We start from the raw sequence: 12,603 nt of genomic DNA on the forward strand, positions 1-12,603 counted from the left end.
GGTGTCGCCCGAGGCCATGACTGAGGGCTCGGCCGCCACGGCCGCGGTGGCCTCAGCTCCGGGGCTGCGAGGAGGCGGCCGGCCGTGGGGAAGGAAGGCTGAGGGAGGAAGGCGGCGGGCGGGCGGGCGGGGGGGAGAGGAGGCGGGCGGCGGGGGGAAGGGGCGGGCGCGGCGGCGGCGGCGGCGGGCTTCCCCGCCTCCTCGCCTCGGTGCGCCCCGCGCTCGCTCGGCCGCTGCTCTCCCCGGCGCCCCGCCGCGCCGCGCCTCGGCCTCCCGCTCTGGCCGCGCCTCCTCCCGCCCTCCGGGGCCGGCGCTCTCCGCTTTTCCCTTTTCCTCCTGCGCCTCCGCCTCCTTCCACACAAATACCAACTCCTCACCCCGAGCCCAGATCTCGCCGCCGCCGCCGCCGCCACACTCCGCTCAGGCTCGGCCTCGCGAGACTTCCGCGCTGCCTCGGCCCGCCCCGCCGCCTCGTCCCTACTCGCCTGCTCCCCTGCTCGCTCCTCCTCCTGGGCCAATCGAACGGCCCGCGAGCCGCAGCGGCCCCGCCCACTCAGCCCGAGTTCCTCCCGGATTGGGGGCCGCCGGGACAGCTCCCCCCACCTTCTCCCCCGCACGCGCGCGCGCGCTGGATGGCCGCTGCGCGTGACGTCAGCGCGCCGCCGCCGCCTTCACCGCTAGTCGCGCGGCTCCCGCCCTCCGCGGTGCAACGGCAGCGAAGCCCGCCGCCCCGGGGGGCCCCGGGCCGCCCTCTGGAGCGGGGCGTCGACGCTGCAGCCGCCGCCGCTGCCTCGGGAGCCGGTGAGCCGTCCGCGCGGCACCCCCGGCGCCGCGGGGGAGGGGGCCTGCGGGGCAGGGCCGGCCGAGCTGAACGCGGCGTCCCTGCCGGCGGGCCACGCGGGGGTAGCTGGAGGCGCGCACGGGGCGCCCCCCAATAAAGTCTGGTTTGACGAGTAGCGCCTGTGCCTCGTTTTTCGCGTCAGGCGGCGTTTGCTCTTGGCACCCGAGTCCGGGCGGGCGACGGCGGCCGAGTGAGGGGAGAGCAGGGCCAGGCGAACAAAGGCGGGCGGCAAAGGGGAACGCCGGCGGGCGGCCGCGGGCCCACATTCTCGCCGCGAGCTCCGCGGTCGCGCGCCCTGCCGGTCCCGGGCGGCTCGGGCGGGCGGAAGCGGCGCGCCGCGCCCCCGGGCCCGCCGTTGGGAGGATGTCCGTTATCCTTTCGTGACCCGCGGAAACCTGCGACTTAGCCGTTGGGTGCCTGCTTCCCCGTAGATCTTAGAACTGGCTGCAGGGTCCCGGCCGCCGGGCCGGTAGCTTGGCTTGTTGTGGCTTCAGAGCATTTCCTTCTCAGCTTGCCTTTCTTCACTCTCCAGCCAGTCGTCGTTTCCCTCGACCCCCGTCTTCACCTTTCTCACCCGTGTAGACGCTCCTCCTCACGCTCGCCAGGCTTTGCGTTTATCTCCTTGTTGAAAATGCCACAAATTTTCCCTCCCAGTTTTCCTTTATACCTGCAGCAGAGGTCCCCCCTCCTGTTTTTGTGTTTTTTGTTTTTTTTGTTTTCCTGGCGCGAATTCTAGGCAAGTTAAACCTTCTTAAATAGTTATCTATGTTGCAGCGATGTGGTCCTGCCCTTGTTCGTTGTTTTGGTTGACCTAACTTTGGGTTTGAAGCAATATAAATAAAAACTAGTTTTTAAGAAAGAAAATCACGAGAAACTGAGAGAGTGTGCCTTTTTTGTACTCCTTTTGCGGTGTGAATTTCTCAAATGTATATTCACTTTTACCCTGTCTTTCGGAGCAGTATTCTCGCAGTTGAACACCATGGTTATTCTGAACTGTAATACATCAACCTTAGATCCAACTTGTTGAACAAGCAGGTGTACCTTTAGAGGAAAGTTTGTGTATTCTGATTAAAAAGTGATTTTGTCAGTCTCATTTAGTCCTCAGTTATTTTGAAATGGCAGGGACTTGAAAATGTTAGTGTAGGGAGTGAAAAATTAGATCATTCTGTCTTTGCATCTGAGTTTTAAATCCTGAGTAATTCCCTTTGGAATGTTGCACCCACACAGTTTGAGAAAGTCACGTCTGTTGAAATAAGTCATTTCTGGCTTCATAGCATATAAGTTCTGCATAAATGGTTCAGAAGTGAAAAACCAGTTGTGGGAGAATTTGTATGTGGCTTAATTAATTTCACTTTTCCCACTCTCTAGTAATTGATGGAAGGGTGTCTTTGCAAGTAGTTGATACTTCCCCATAGATACCAGAAATGGGGGAAGTACCCAGTTAGGTCACTTAGCTTCTGAGTCATGGGTCTGCAGAGTTCACAGTCAAGTGGAGGAGGCTGGAAGGGTTTAACTGTCAGGAATGGTGGTAGGTGGGAGACAACACTGAGGTGTTGCCCTGCTGCATGAATAACTTTTAAAAATTGCCCTAGAGTAGGTGACCTGTTGGATTAAGCCTTGAGTTTTCCTTGATGGGAGAGACTCTTGTTTTCTGCTCTTTAGCTTATGAATAGGCGTGCAGAGACACGGCGCTGTATTTGCTCTCGCCTGCTTCCGTTGGCTGCTGAAGGTGAAAAATCCATTTAAAAGGACAGGTTAAAGTGCAGTTCCAGAGCCACAGGCCTCTAAAGGTAGGGCTAATTTTATTGCTTTTCTTTTGTTGTGTTTGGACAGAGTAAACTGAACCAGTAAGCGTTCTCTCTGAACGGCTGTGTGCTTAGTTGCTCAGTCATGTCCAACTCTTTGGGACCCTATGAACTGTAGCCCACCAGGCCCCTTCTGTCCATGGGGTTCTCCAGGCAAGAATACTGGAGTGGGTTGCCATGCCCTTCCCCAGGGAATGTTCTGACCGAGGGGTCGAACCCAGGGCTCCTGCATTGCAGGCAGATTCTTTACCGTCTGAGCCAGAGTCCTTTTCTTTTGGCAGCAAGAAAACTAGCTAGTGCCCCTTAATTAAACTGGGTATTTTGCAGCCACGTTTGCCTGCTTTTATTCTTCGGATCGTGAGGACAGACACCGTGGCTGGGTCCGTCGACAGCTGAATGCCTTGTGCGTGGAATGGTTGTTTGCTTTTTGGTTCATCAAAAGACGAAGGCACAGTGACAGAGAGGACTTGGGTGTGAAAATGCTCGACTATTTTACGTGTCTTAAGAACTCCAACGAAACTTCCCGTCCACCGTGAAAATGAATGTCAGCAACTACATAAGAAGGTCGAAGACTGGAACACTCACGAGAGATGTGTGAAGTGAGTCCGAGCTCACTAGTGGCCAAGGAGGTGTGGCAACAGACAGCCTGCCCGGAGTGTGTGTCCCTTGGCGGGACGGCACCGGACGAAAAGTGCGCCTGTGACACACAGCCCTGTGGATGTCACCGCCCCTCCCTCGGCCTCACGGCTCCCTTCCCGCAACCGCCATTAGGTCTCCAACTGGGCCGCAAGACCACGGGGGTTAGGGAGGGACACGTGTGGAGAGGGTAGAGGGTGGGAGAATAAAGGATATGAATCGAAAGACACCGATATCTCTTTTTCTCCTTTTTTCAGAGTATCTTCTCATTTATTAATTATAAGGAGCCTAACAAATCTGATTCTACCTTATTTCTATTTCTAAAAGATCAGAAACAGTTCAGGCAGTGAACTCATGCTAAGTTAACTTCCCTTACTGCAAACTAGTGTGGCTGCCCCATGAAGTTGCTCTTTGGTTACGTCTAACGTTAGTTCTCTTGGAGTTGGCATTCGGCATCGGTAACAGGATCCTTGTTAAGTTGTCCTGCTCTTCAGTTCAGTCGCTCAGTCATGCCCGACTCTCTGTGACCCCGTGAACCGCAGCACGCCAGGCCTCCCTGTGCATCACCAACTCCTGGAGTTCACTCAGACTCACGTCCATCAAGTCCGTGATGCCATCCAGCCGTCTCATCCTCTGTCGTCCCCTTCTCCTGCCTTCAGTCTTTCCCAACATCAGGGTCTTTTCCTGTGAGTCGGCTCTTCATATCAGGTGACCAGAGTACTGGAGCTTCAGCTTCAGCATCAGTCCTTGAGTGAATGTTCTGGTAGCAGTGTGGAGAACACTCACTCTGAGCACTACTAGCCCAGCCCCTTTTACCACTAAGGAAACTAGCTAAGAGAGGGGCTGTTGGAGGCCACGTTGCGAGGTGTGGTGATAGGGCTGCAGCTAGAGCTGGCAATGTTTGCCTTTCGTTAGGCCACGGAGCCTTTGTAAATTTGGGGGTCGAACCCTGTTTCAGAGCCAAACTAAGTTGCCAATGAAATATTTAGAAAAAAATCAGGATGACAGTTTGTATTTAAGCATCTAGTTAGGCCTAGCTTGTTTGTTGTGGGGTTTTATGTTATTGGAGGAGAAGGAAAGAGTGGCTTTATTACTTTGCCACACAAAGGGGGACCACAGTAGGCTAGTACCTCAAGTACTGTGTTCCCCTTTCTGGTGAGCAGGGAGAGGTTGTATAGGCAGGCAGAGGTACGGGACAGTAACAGTCTTTATTCCTTCTGCAAAGTTGCTAAAGGGTTGCTGGCAAGATTAGGGTGTGTGCAGGGTCTTGGATGGTACCAGGAGATTCTCTGGTCCCCTGCCTGCGGTGGGTCACCCCTTGTGTGAATCAGTACAAACTAAATAAAAGCTGTCGGTGTGCCTGGGCTTCCCTGGGGGCTCGGCAGTAAAGAGTCCGCCTGCCAATGCAAGAGACACAGGTTTGATCCCTGGATTTGGGAAGAGTCCCCCCTGGAGAAGGAAATGGCAAACCACTCCAGTATTCATGCCTGGGAAATCCCATGGACAGAGGAGCCTGGTGGGCTACAGTCCGTGGGGTTGCAGAGTCAGACACGACTTAGGGACTAAAGCAACAACGTAGGTAACGTACATGTTTTTCTTAATCATCAAACCTATAGTGTGTTCTTGATTGTGGAATCTTTGAAACTGGGCCTGTTCAAGGGACCCACCTCCCTACCCCCAAAATCGGTGCATATATTAGATTTGGAGCTTAAACTGTGGTGATAGATCCTAATTGCACACATCTGTAGAGCTGACACCATTGATGCAACATTTTATGTTCTAGAGTTTTATAAGGTCTTAGACTGTTTCTGGGGCTTGCCAGGTGGCGCTAGTGGTAAAGAACCTGCCTGCCAGTGCAGGAGACATAAGAGAAGCGGGTTTGATCCCTGGGTCTGGAAGATCCCCTGGAGGAGGTCATGGCAGCCCACTCCAGTATTCTTACCTGGAGAATCCCGTGGACAGAGAAGCCTGGTGGGCTACAGCCCATGGGGTCGCAAAGAGTCAGACACAAGTGAAGCAGCTTAGCTTGCACTCACAGCACTCAGTGTAAAAGAGCTATAATTTTGCCTTGGAAATTCATCAAATTACCAAATGAATCCCCTGAAACTGCTGTTGAGATGCCTGAGGTTTTTCTCAGTACTTTGTTACTGACATCATGTCCTACTTTTTTTTTTCTTTTTATCATTTTTCATGAGCCATTCCTTGTTCAGAGTTTCCACTTGAACTTAATAGCGGAAATGGGTTTGGAGTTCTAGGCTTTGGAAGGTACACCAGCTACAAAGGTACTTAGGCCGGCAGAACTGAGGCGTGGCAAGAGTCATCTTAATAGGTGAGGGCCTGACCGTGCTCTTTGTCACGCAGGAGACCTCCTGAGGCCTTGTAGCCTTTTAACTCTTCATTTCCTTGGCTGTAAATCAGGCTTAGCAATGCCAGTTTTCAGACCAACAGGGATCAGCTGTGGTGATAGGTAAACTGCGTGAAGTGTTGACACTCCCCAGGACTGTTACACGTCCGTCCTGCCCACTCATTCTAAGTGAACACGCCTCTTCCACTCATCTCTCCGATTCTGGGCTGGTTTGGGTTATTGTTCAGTCGCTCAGTCGTGTCTGACTCTGCGACCCCGTGGGCTGCAGCACGCCAGGCTCCCCTGTCCATCACTATCTTTGCTTAAACTCATGTGCATTGAGTCTGTGATGCCATCCAGCCGTCTTATCCTCTGTCGTCCCCTTCTCCTGACCCCACCGTGACTGACCACGCAGTCCCCGAGCCCTCCTCGGTTTACCCTTCCCAGCCAAAGCATCTCTCTGTCACAAGAGAAAACGTGACGACGGTAAGACACGAGCAGCTGGGCTCCAACGTAGACACACTTCCAAGAGGAGCTCCTGTGTTGAAAACCTGAGTTCTAGTTGACAGAAAACACAAAAAGAGTTGCTTTATCCTACTTATAACGGACGGTAATCCACTCCGGAGAGACTCAAAACTTAACCACTGATAATGGCAGGTGTCTTTAAGAAAAGTCTGGCTAGCAAATGAATTCTTATGTGTGCAGGTAAGCATGGGGTCTGGCCTAAGGATGAGCCCTAAAACCAGCCCCAGCGTCAACCCTGAATATTCACGGGAAGGACTGATGCTGAAAGTGAAGCTCCAATACTTTGGCCGCCTGATGCGAAGAGCCGCTTCACTGGAAAAGACCCTGATGCCGGGAAGGATTGAAGGCGGGAGGAGAAGGGGACGACAAAGCATGAGATGGTTGGATGGTATTACCGACTCAGTGGACATGAGTTCGAGCAAGCTGTGGTGGGGTCAGCAGCTGCCACTCGGAAATGGCTGTCCCGGGAGGGCCCCTGCCTCCACATCCCAGAATAAAGTTGCCAGCGAACTCCCTTAGCGCTCACAGACGGCTTTAAGGGGTGACGCAGAGGAAGGACTAGCATGTTCTAAACCGTCCCTTCCTCTTACTCCCCCAGGAATGGGCTGGGTGTGTCCTTGCACTGTTGTGAGTAAACAGAGGCGCCCTTGTGGCAAGAATGCAGTTGAGGATTGCCTGCCTCTTTCCTTAGTGACCATCTGACCAAGTCCCACCCAAGGCAGCGCTGGCTCTGAGGCTGAAGCCATCACCCCCATGATGTCCATCTCTGCTCAGCCTGCCCCGTGCTCATTGAAGACTCAGCTCTTAAACTCCTCTCTGTCACCCAGGCCGCTCCAGCCTGCATCATCTCAGTTGCGGCAGCCTCTTTATACCTTGGCCTCCGAAACCCCAGTCACCTTCCCTCCCACCTCTTCAGCCACCACATCCGGGTCCACGTCATCCCTGGGGAGCGGGGCCACCCTTGGCATCTCAGACTGCCAACATCCTCTCGTCTCCAACTCTCGCCCCCTCTTCCCTGTTACCCCTTCGTTTCAGCCTCAGACCTTCTGTTCTCTAATCCCTCTTTTCCATCCCAGGCCAGAACCCCACGAGCAGTTACCAGCCTCCTCTGGTTCCCCTGGCTTCCCTGGCGGCTCAGACGGTAAAGCGTCGGCCTGCGCTGCAGGAGACCCGGGTTCAACCCCTGGGTCGAGAAGATCCCCTGGCAAATTCCATGGACTGAGGAGCCTGGTGGGCTACAGTCCATGGGGTCGCAAAGAGTCAGACACGACTGAGCGATTTTCACCTTGACTTCTTCCAGGTTCCCTTACTGCTTACGGCCCATGGAACGTCCCTGTTGGGTCCATCACTTCCAACCCTGTGCTTCTGAGATGCTGGGATCTTCCGGGGGCAACACCGCTCACGAGTGTAGATTTCCGCCATGACTTGCGGTCCCTGTGTCGCCTGAGCGTTCGATGCCGCTTGACACTTCTTTTCCCTGGTCCTTGCTCTGGCCCCCGCACCACCATTTTGCTCAGCAGATTCTCGAAATGACTTTTCTCAAAGCTCATAAGAAATCTGCCTGTGTCCTCCTCTCCGTCCCCTCGCCTCCCCACAGTGGCCCAGCACCAGCGTCCCCTGCTTCAAGGCAGTTGGAGGTATCCGAGTTTGTTCACTCAGACGCCCGGGGTTCCCTCGTGGCTACTCCTGGCTGAGCCCGTGTTCCCGTCTCCACCTGCGCTCCCCCTCCCCCCATCCCGGGGACCTGCCCTGCGCCCTGGGCTCTCTTCCCGTGGCTACGTCTCTCCCTGTCTTTAGAAACAGGGCTCTCTCTTGACCCGTGTCCCCCAGGAGTCGCTGCTCATCTCCTTGCAGTCCCAGCCAAGCCGTGAGAGCAGGTGTGCGCTGACCGTCTCCCCGCAGGTACCGCACCATCACCTGCAGTGGAGCCCGTACAGGTGAGGCCTTTCTGACCTCGCTTTCTCATCCTCGCGCTCAGGAGGTTCCCAGACCCCCTCCTCAGCTCTGCCACCCTGTTCATCCACCTGGTCCGCCTTCTGGCCTCTGGCTTCCCCTCCTCTGGCCCGTCCCCTCCTCCTGCCTGCTGCCCTGTGTCCCCCTGAGCCGCCCATCCTCGTGGCCTCGACAGCCGCGGGCAGCCAACAATTCTCAGCTGCCTGTGGCTCTCCCCGGAGCTCTAGATCCACATGCTCTGTCCTCCGGGATCCCACGGGGTCCATCCCTGCGCCTGCCCGCTCACCCGTCACACCCACTTGCCCGGGACCGAAACCTGGAAAGCATCTTCGACTGCCCTGGCTCCGTAATCCCACCGGCAGCCATCAGGTTCTGCTAAATCTTTCTCACACCAGCTTTTCTCTTTCCCCGCCGTCCCTGCTGTGCTGCAGGCCCTTTGCAACCAGCTGTGCTACCTGCTCCAGTCCTCCTTTCCCAAGGCTCTCCGGAGGTTTCCTAACCTGCAGCTGGAACCACATCATTCCAGTCTAAACTCAGGTTTGGAGCCGCTCCTCCACCAGGCGTTTCAAATGCGCAGCCTCGTTTTCCCACCCCTCCCGCCTCCCCCAGCTCCAGTGGTTCAGACCTTTGTTTTCAGGCTGGCCATTCTCTGCATGGGAGACCCTTTCTCACCACCTTCGACGTTCCTCCTCTTCCAGAGCAGCTCAGGTGGCATCTCGAAGAAGCCTTCCTTGGAAGGGCATTTCCGTAGCATTCCACTCAAATTGCTATCATCCTCCTCACCATGAAAGTGACCTGTTAACCTTCCTGCTTGTCCACCAAGCTGCGCCTTCTCAGAGCAGGGGCAGTTTCTCTTCTGCCTCCAGCCTCAGAGTGGACCAGGGCCAGCCCAATGCAGGACGCGCGATCAGCCCCAGCCAAGCAGAAACGCGCGGCACTGCCCCTCCCAGCGTTGCCCTCCACCCCCACCACCTGTGGAGCGCAGAATAGTTGCATGCCACGTATAACTGAATCGCCTTGCTGTACACCTGGAAACTGCCTCCACACTGTTAACCAGCTATCCTCCAGGACGAAATAAAAAGTTCTCTAAAAAGGTCTAGCTCCTTAGCTGGGCTAAAAGGGGAATGTGGCATAATAGGGGGACAAAAAAAGAAGTTTCCATGAGACAGACCCAGATTTTAATATCAGTTCCACCACTTATCGGTTCAGCGATCTCAGGTGAGTTTTTTCACTCTCTGGGTCAGTTTCTTTTAAGTCTTCCTTGTTTATCCGAAATTCTAATTTAGCTAGGTGTCCTATATTTTGTCTGGCAGCCTCATCGTGGAATAATACCCCACTTTTCAGTCCTCTCCTTTTTTCCTCTGTTACGTTTCTTTTTTTCCTTGTTTTTGAATTTCTTTTTTCGGAGGGTGGGGGTTGGGGGAGAAGGGGCCAGTTTCCCCAGCAGGTTTTGGCCCTGGCATTGAAAGCCCAGAATCCTAACCACTAGGCTACCAGGAAACTCCTTCTGGGCCAGTTTCTTGATCTGTAAGATCAGAATATTACTATTCAGGATTGTTGTAACGTTTTGAAATAGTACATACAGAGCTCCTGGCGTGTGTGTGTTAGTCGCTTAGTCGTGTCGGACTCTGCGACCCTGTGAACTGTAGCCTGCCAGGCTCCTCTGTCCATGAGATTCTCCAGGCAAGAATCCTGGAGTGGGCTGCCATTTCCTTCTCCAGGGGATCTTCGCAACCCAGGGATTGAACCCAGGTCTTTTGAGTTGCAGGCAGCTTCTTTACCTTCTCAGCCACCAGGGAAGCCCCCTGGCATGTAATAGGCACTAACTAAATCCCCTCATCTATGACTGCTTTTCTCTCTCCCTTCTGCTCCATCCCGAGCCCCTCCCCCACACAGCCTCACAGGCGTATCTTTGTTGATGAAAATGCCCCTTCATTTTCTACACCTTTGTTCACTCTCACTTCATTGAGGAGTGCCTTCCTCACATCTCCCAACCTCTCCGCTCAGTTCCAATCTTGCCTCAAGGCCTCCCAGGCCCTCCAGTCGCAAATAACCCCCTCCCTGGTCTTCTGTTTCCCCAGAGCACGCAAAAGTCCCAACCTGCTGTGCTGTTCAGTTAGCTGGCTTTCACTTTAATTCCTTGTAGACAGTTCCTGAGTTGGAAGCTTCTGGAAGGCAAGGATGTTTCTTCTGCTTTTTTGTGGCTGTTCATGCATATGAGTGCTCAGAGCCTGGAACATCCTAAGTGTTAGATAAACAGTGGTTTACTCGGATGGCAGATGGGAGGGGACAGGAAAATACTGCTTCACAGGCTAAGCGGTGTGGCAGCGTAATCAAACTCTCAGGGAGCTCTGAATTTAGCTTATTTCATTGTTCAGTCACTCAGTTATGTCTGACTCTTTGCCACCCCATGGACTGCAGCACGCCAGGCTTCCCTGCCCTTCACTATCTTCTGGAGTTTGCTCAAATTCATGTCCGGTGACTCAATAATGCCACCCAACCATTTCATCCTCTGTCCCCCACCCCTTCTCTTGCCCTTAATCTTTCCCAGCATCAGGGTCCTTTCCAGTGACTCGGCTCTTTGCATCAGGTGGCCAGAGTATTGGAGCTTCAGCATCAGTCCTTCCAATGAATATTCAGGCTTAATTTCCTTTAGGATTGACTGGTTTGATCTCCTTGCAGTCCAAGGGACTCTCAAGAATCTTCTCCAGTACCACAGTTTGAAAGCATCCGTTTTTTGGCTCTCAGCCTTCTTTATGGTCCAGCTCTCACATCCGTACATGACTACTGGAAAAACCATAGCTTTTACTATACAGACCTTTGTTAGCTTACTTGTCCTTGAGATTTTTTGAGTACTATGAATTTCCATACATGGAAGCAAGTAAAAACAGTGTCTGGAAATTAGATGTTCTTGGAAGTTCAAACCGTGCAAAATCATTAGTTTATTATGTGAAAAAAGTAAAGACTATATATAGCTTATCCCAAACTGTTGATTCAGCAAAAACAATTGTTCAGGTTTTTCTGTAACGTTTTAACAGAAAACCGGAACGAACTTTTTCGCCAACCCAATACCCGAAAGTGTATATTTCTAGTTATTTCTCAAAAGCATATTCAAACATGAAACCCTTTAAGGAGACTGTGCTTTGGGAAAAAATAGCCTTATTTTGACCTGCCGGGTGGAAGCTCATACAATCTTTCCTCCAGCCCTCTCAAAGCAAAGCCCTGGTGCAACTGCCACAACAAAGAATCCACACAGACCATTTCCTGTCGAAGTAAATGCCTTATTGATTTGTGTATTAACTCAGTGGACAGCAAGTGACAATGCTGCATGCATTACAGGCAGACAGAGGTGTTTTATAAACCTGCTCACACACCTCTCTTCAGCCGTTGAGTAGTAGCTTCCCTTGGATGCGATGCTGCTCATCCTTTTCTTCTCCCCCTCCAAACCACTGAATTCTAGATGCAGAGGCTACTGGATGGGAAACTCAAGCCCGACCACGTCTGGCTCCACCCAAAGTGGGCGCAGCCACGTTCAGCTGTGACTTCATGGTGTCAAGGGTTACCAGGACTCCTCCCTGTCCGTGTTCAGAGCTGCCAGCCAGCCCCTGCTTGCTTGCAAGTGTGTGCATCTCTGAAGTCGCCTTTCCCCACCCCCTGTTCAAACTGGGTGTTTTTTAGGATCCAGATGTAGACACTTACCTATTACGGACCCAAAGTATCAGTTAAGTCTTCATCTGATCGGCTGTGTCTGTCTTAGGAGCCTATGGAGATGGGAGGCGTCTGGACTGTTACCCATCACGTTTATTGCGCCAGCTCGATATTAGCAGCTGACTCACGTAGCCTTTACATAAACGGGTTGCACATCGGAAATCCCTTCCAGAAACAGCCTCGAGGAGTACTTGAACAGTGGCTGTATGTCACACAAACGTACCTGTGTGCATTTGTTTAGCAGAAGACATCGGGTTCCCCTGGTGTCCACTCTGGTGAGGGCTGGCAGCCAGCCTCCTCCCAGACCCCGTGCCCTGCCCTTTCAGAGCCCCAGTATCTTCCTTCAGGTAACAGAAATCTGATCTTTTGGGATAAGGGGGTGGAACAACCTTAGCTTGGGGGTTAAGTTATGATCGGCTAAACAGTGTTACTTCCTGTAGCCTGTGATGGGTCTGAGCCATTGGGGAGAGAGAGAGAATGTGTCCCAGTTCTGGCCGATGAAATGTCTGGGGAAAAGTGTGTCGTTAGAGAGGCTCCTCTCCCCTAATAGAAAGGCAAAGCCCCAAGAAACAGCCCCTCTTCTTCCTTCCTGCCCAAAATCTGGCGTGATGGCTGGGACTGTGTCTTCATTTCATGACTGTGAAGAAAAGGCGAAGGGGATTGCAGAGTCAGTGGTCAGGAGGCCCTGTGGAGCCATGAACCCACAGCGCTCACTGGACTTCTTGTGTAAACCCTTGTCCTGGGGTGCGAGGACCTTGCAGGGGCCTGTTCCTGACCTGCTGCCGCCAAGG

The sequence above is a fragment of the Oryx dammah genome, unplaced genomic scaffold, assembly GCF_014754425.2.
Source record: "Oryx dammah isolate SB20612 unplaced genomic scaffold, SCBI_Odam_1.1 HiC_scaffold_16, whole genome shotgun sequence".
In the NCBI taxonomy this organism is placed as follows: Eukaryota; Metazoa; Chordata; class Mammalia; order Artiodactyla; family Bovidae; genus Oryx; species Oryx dammah.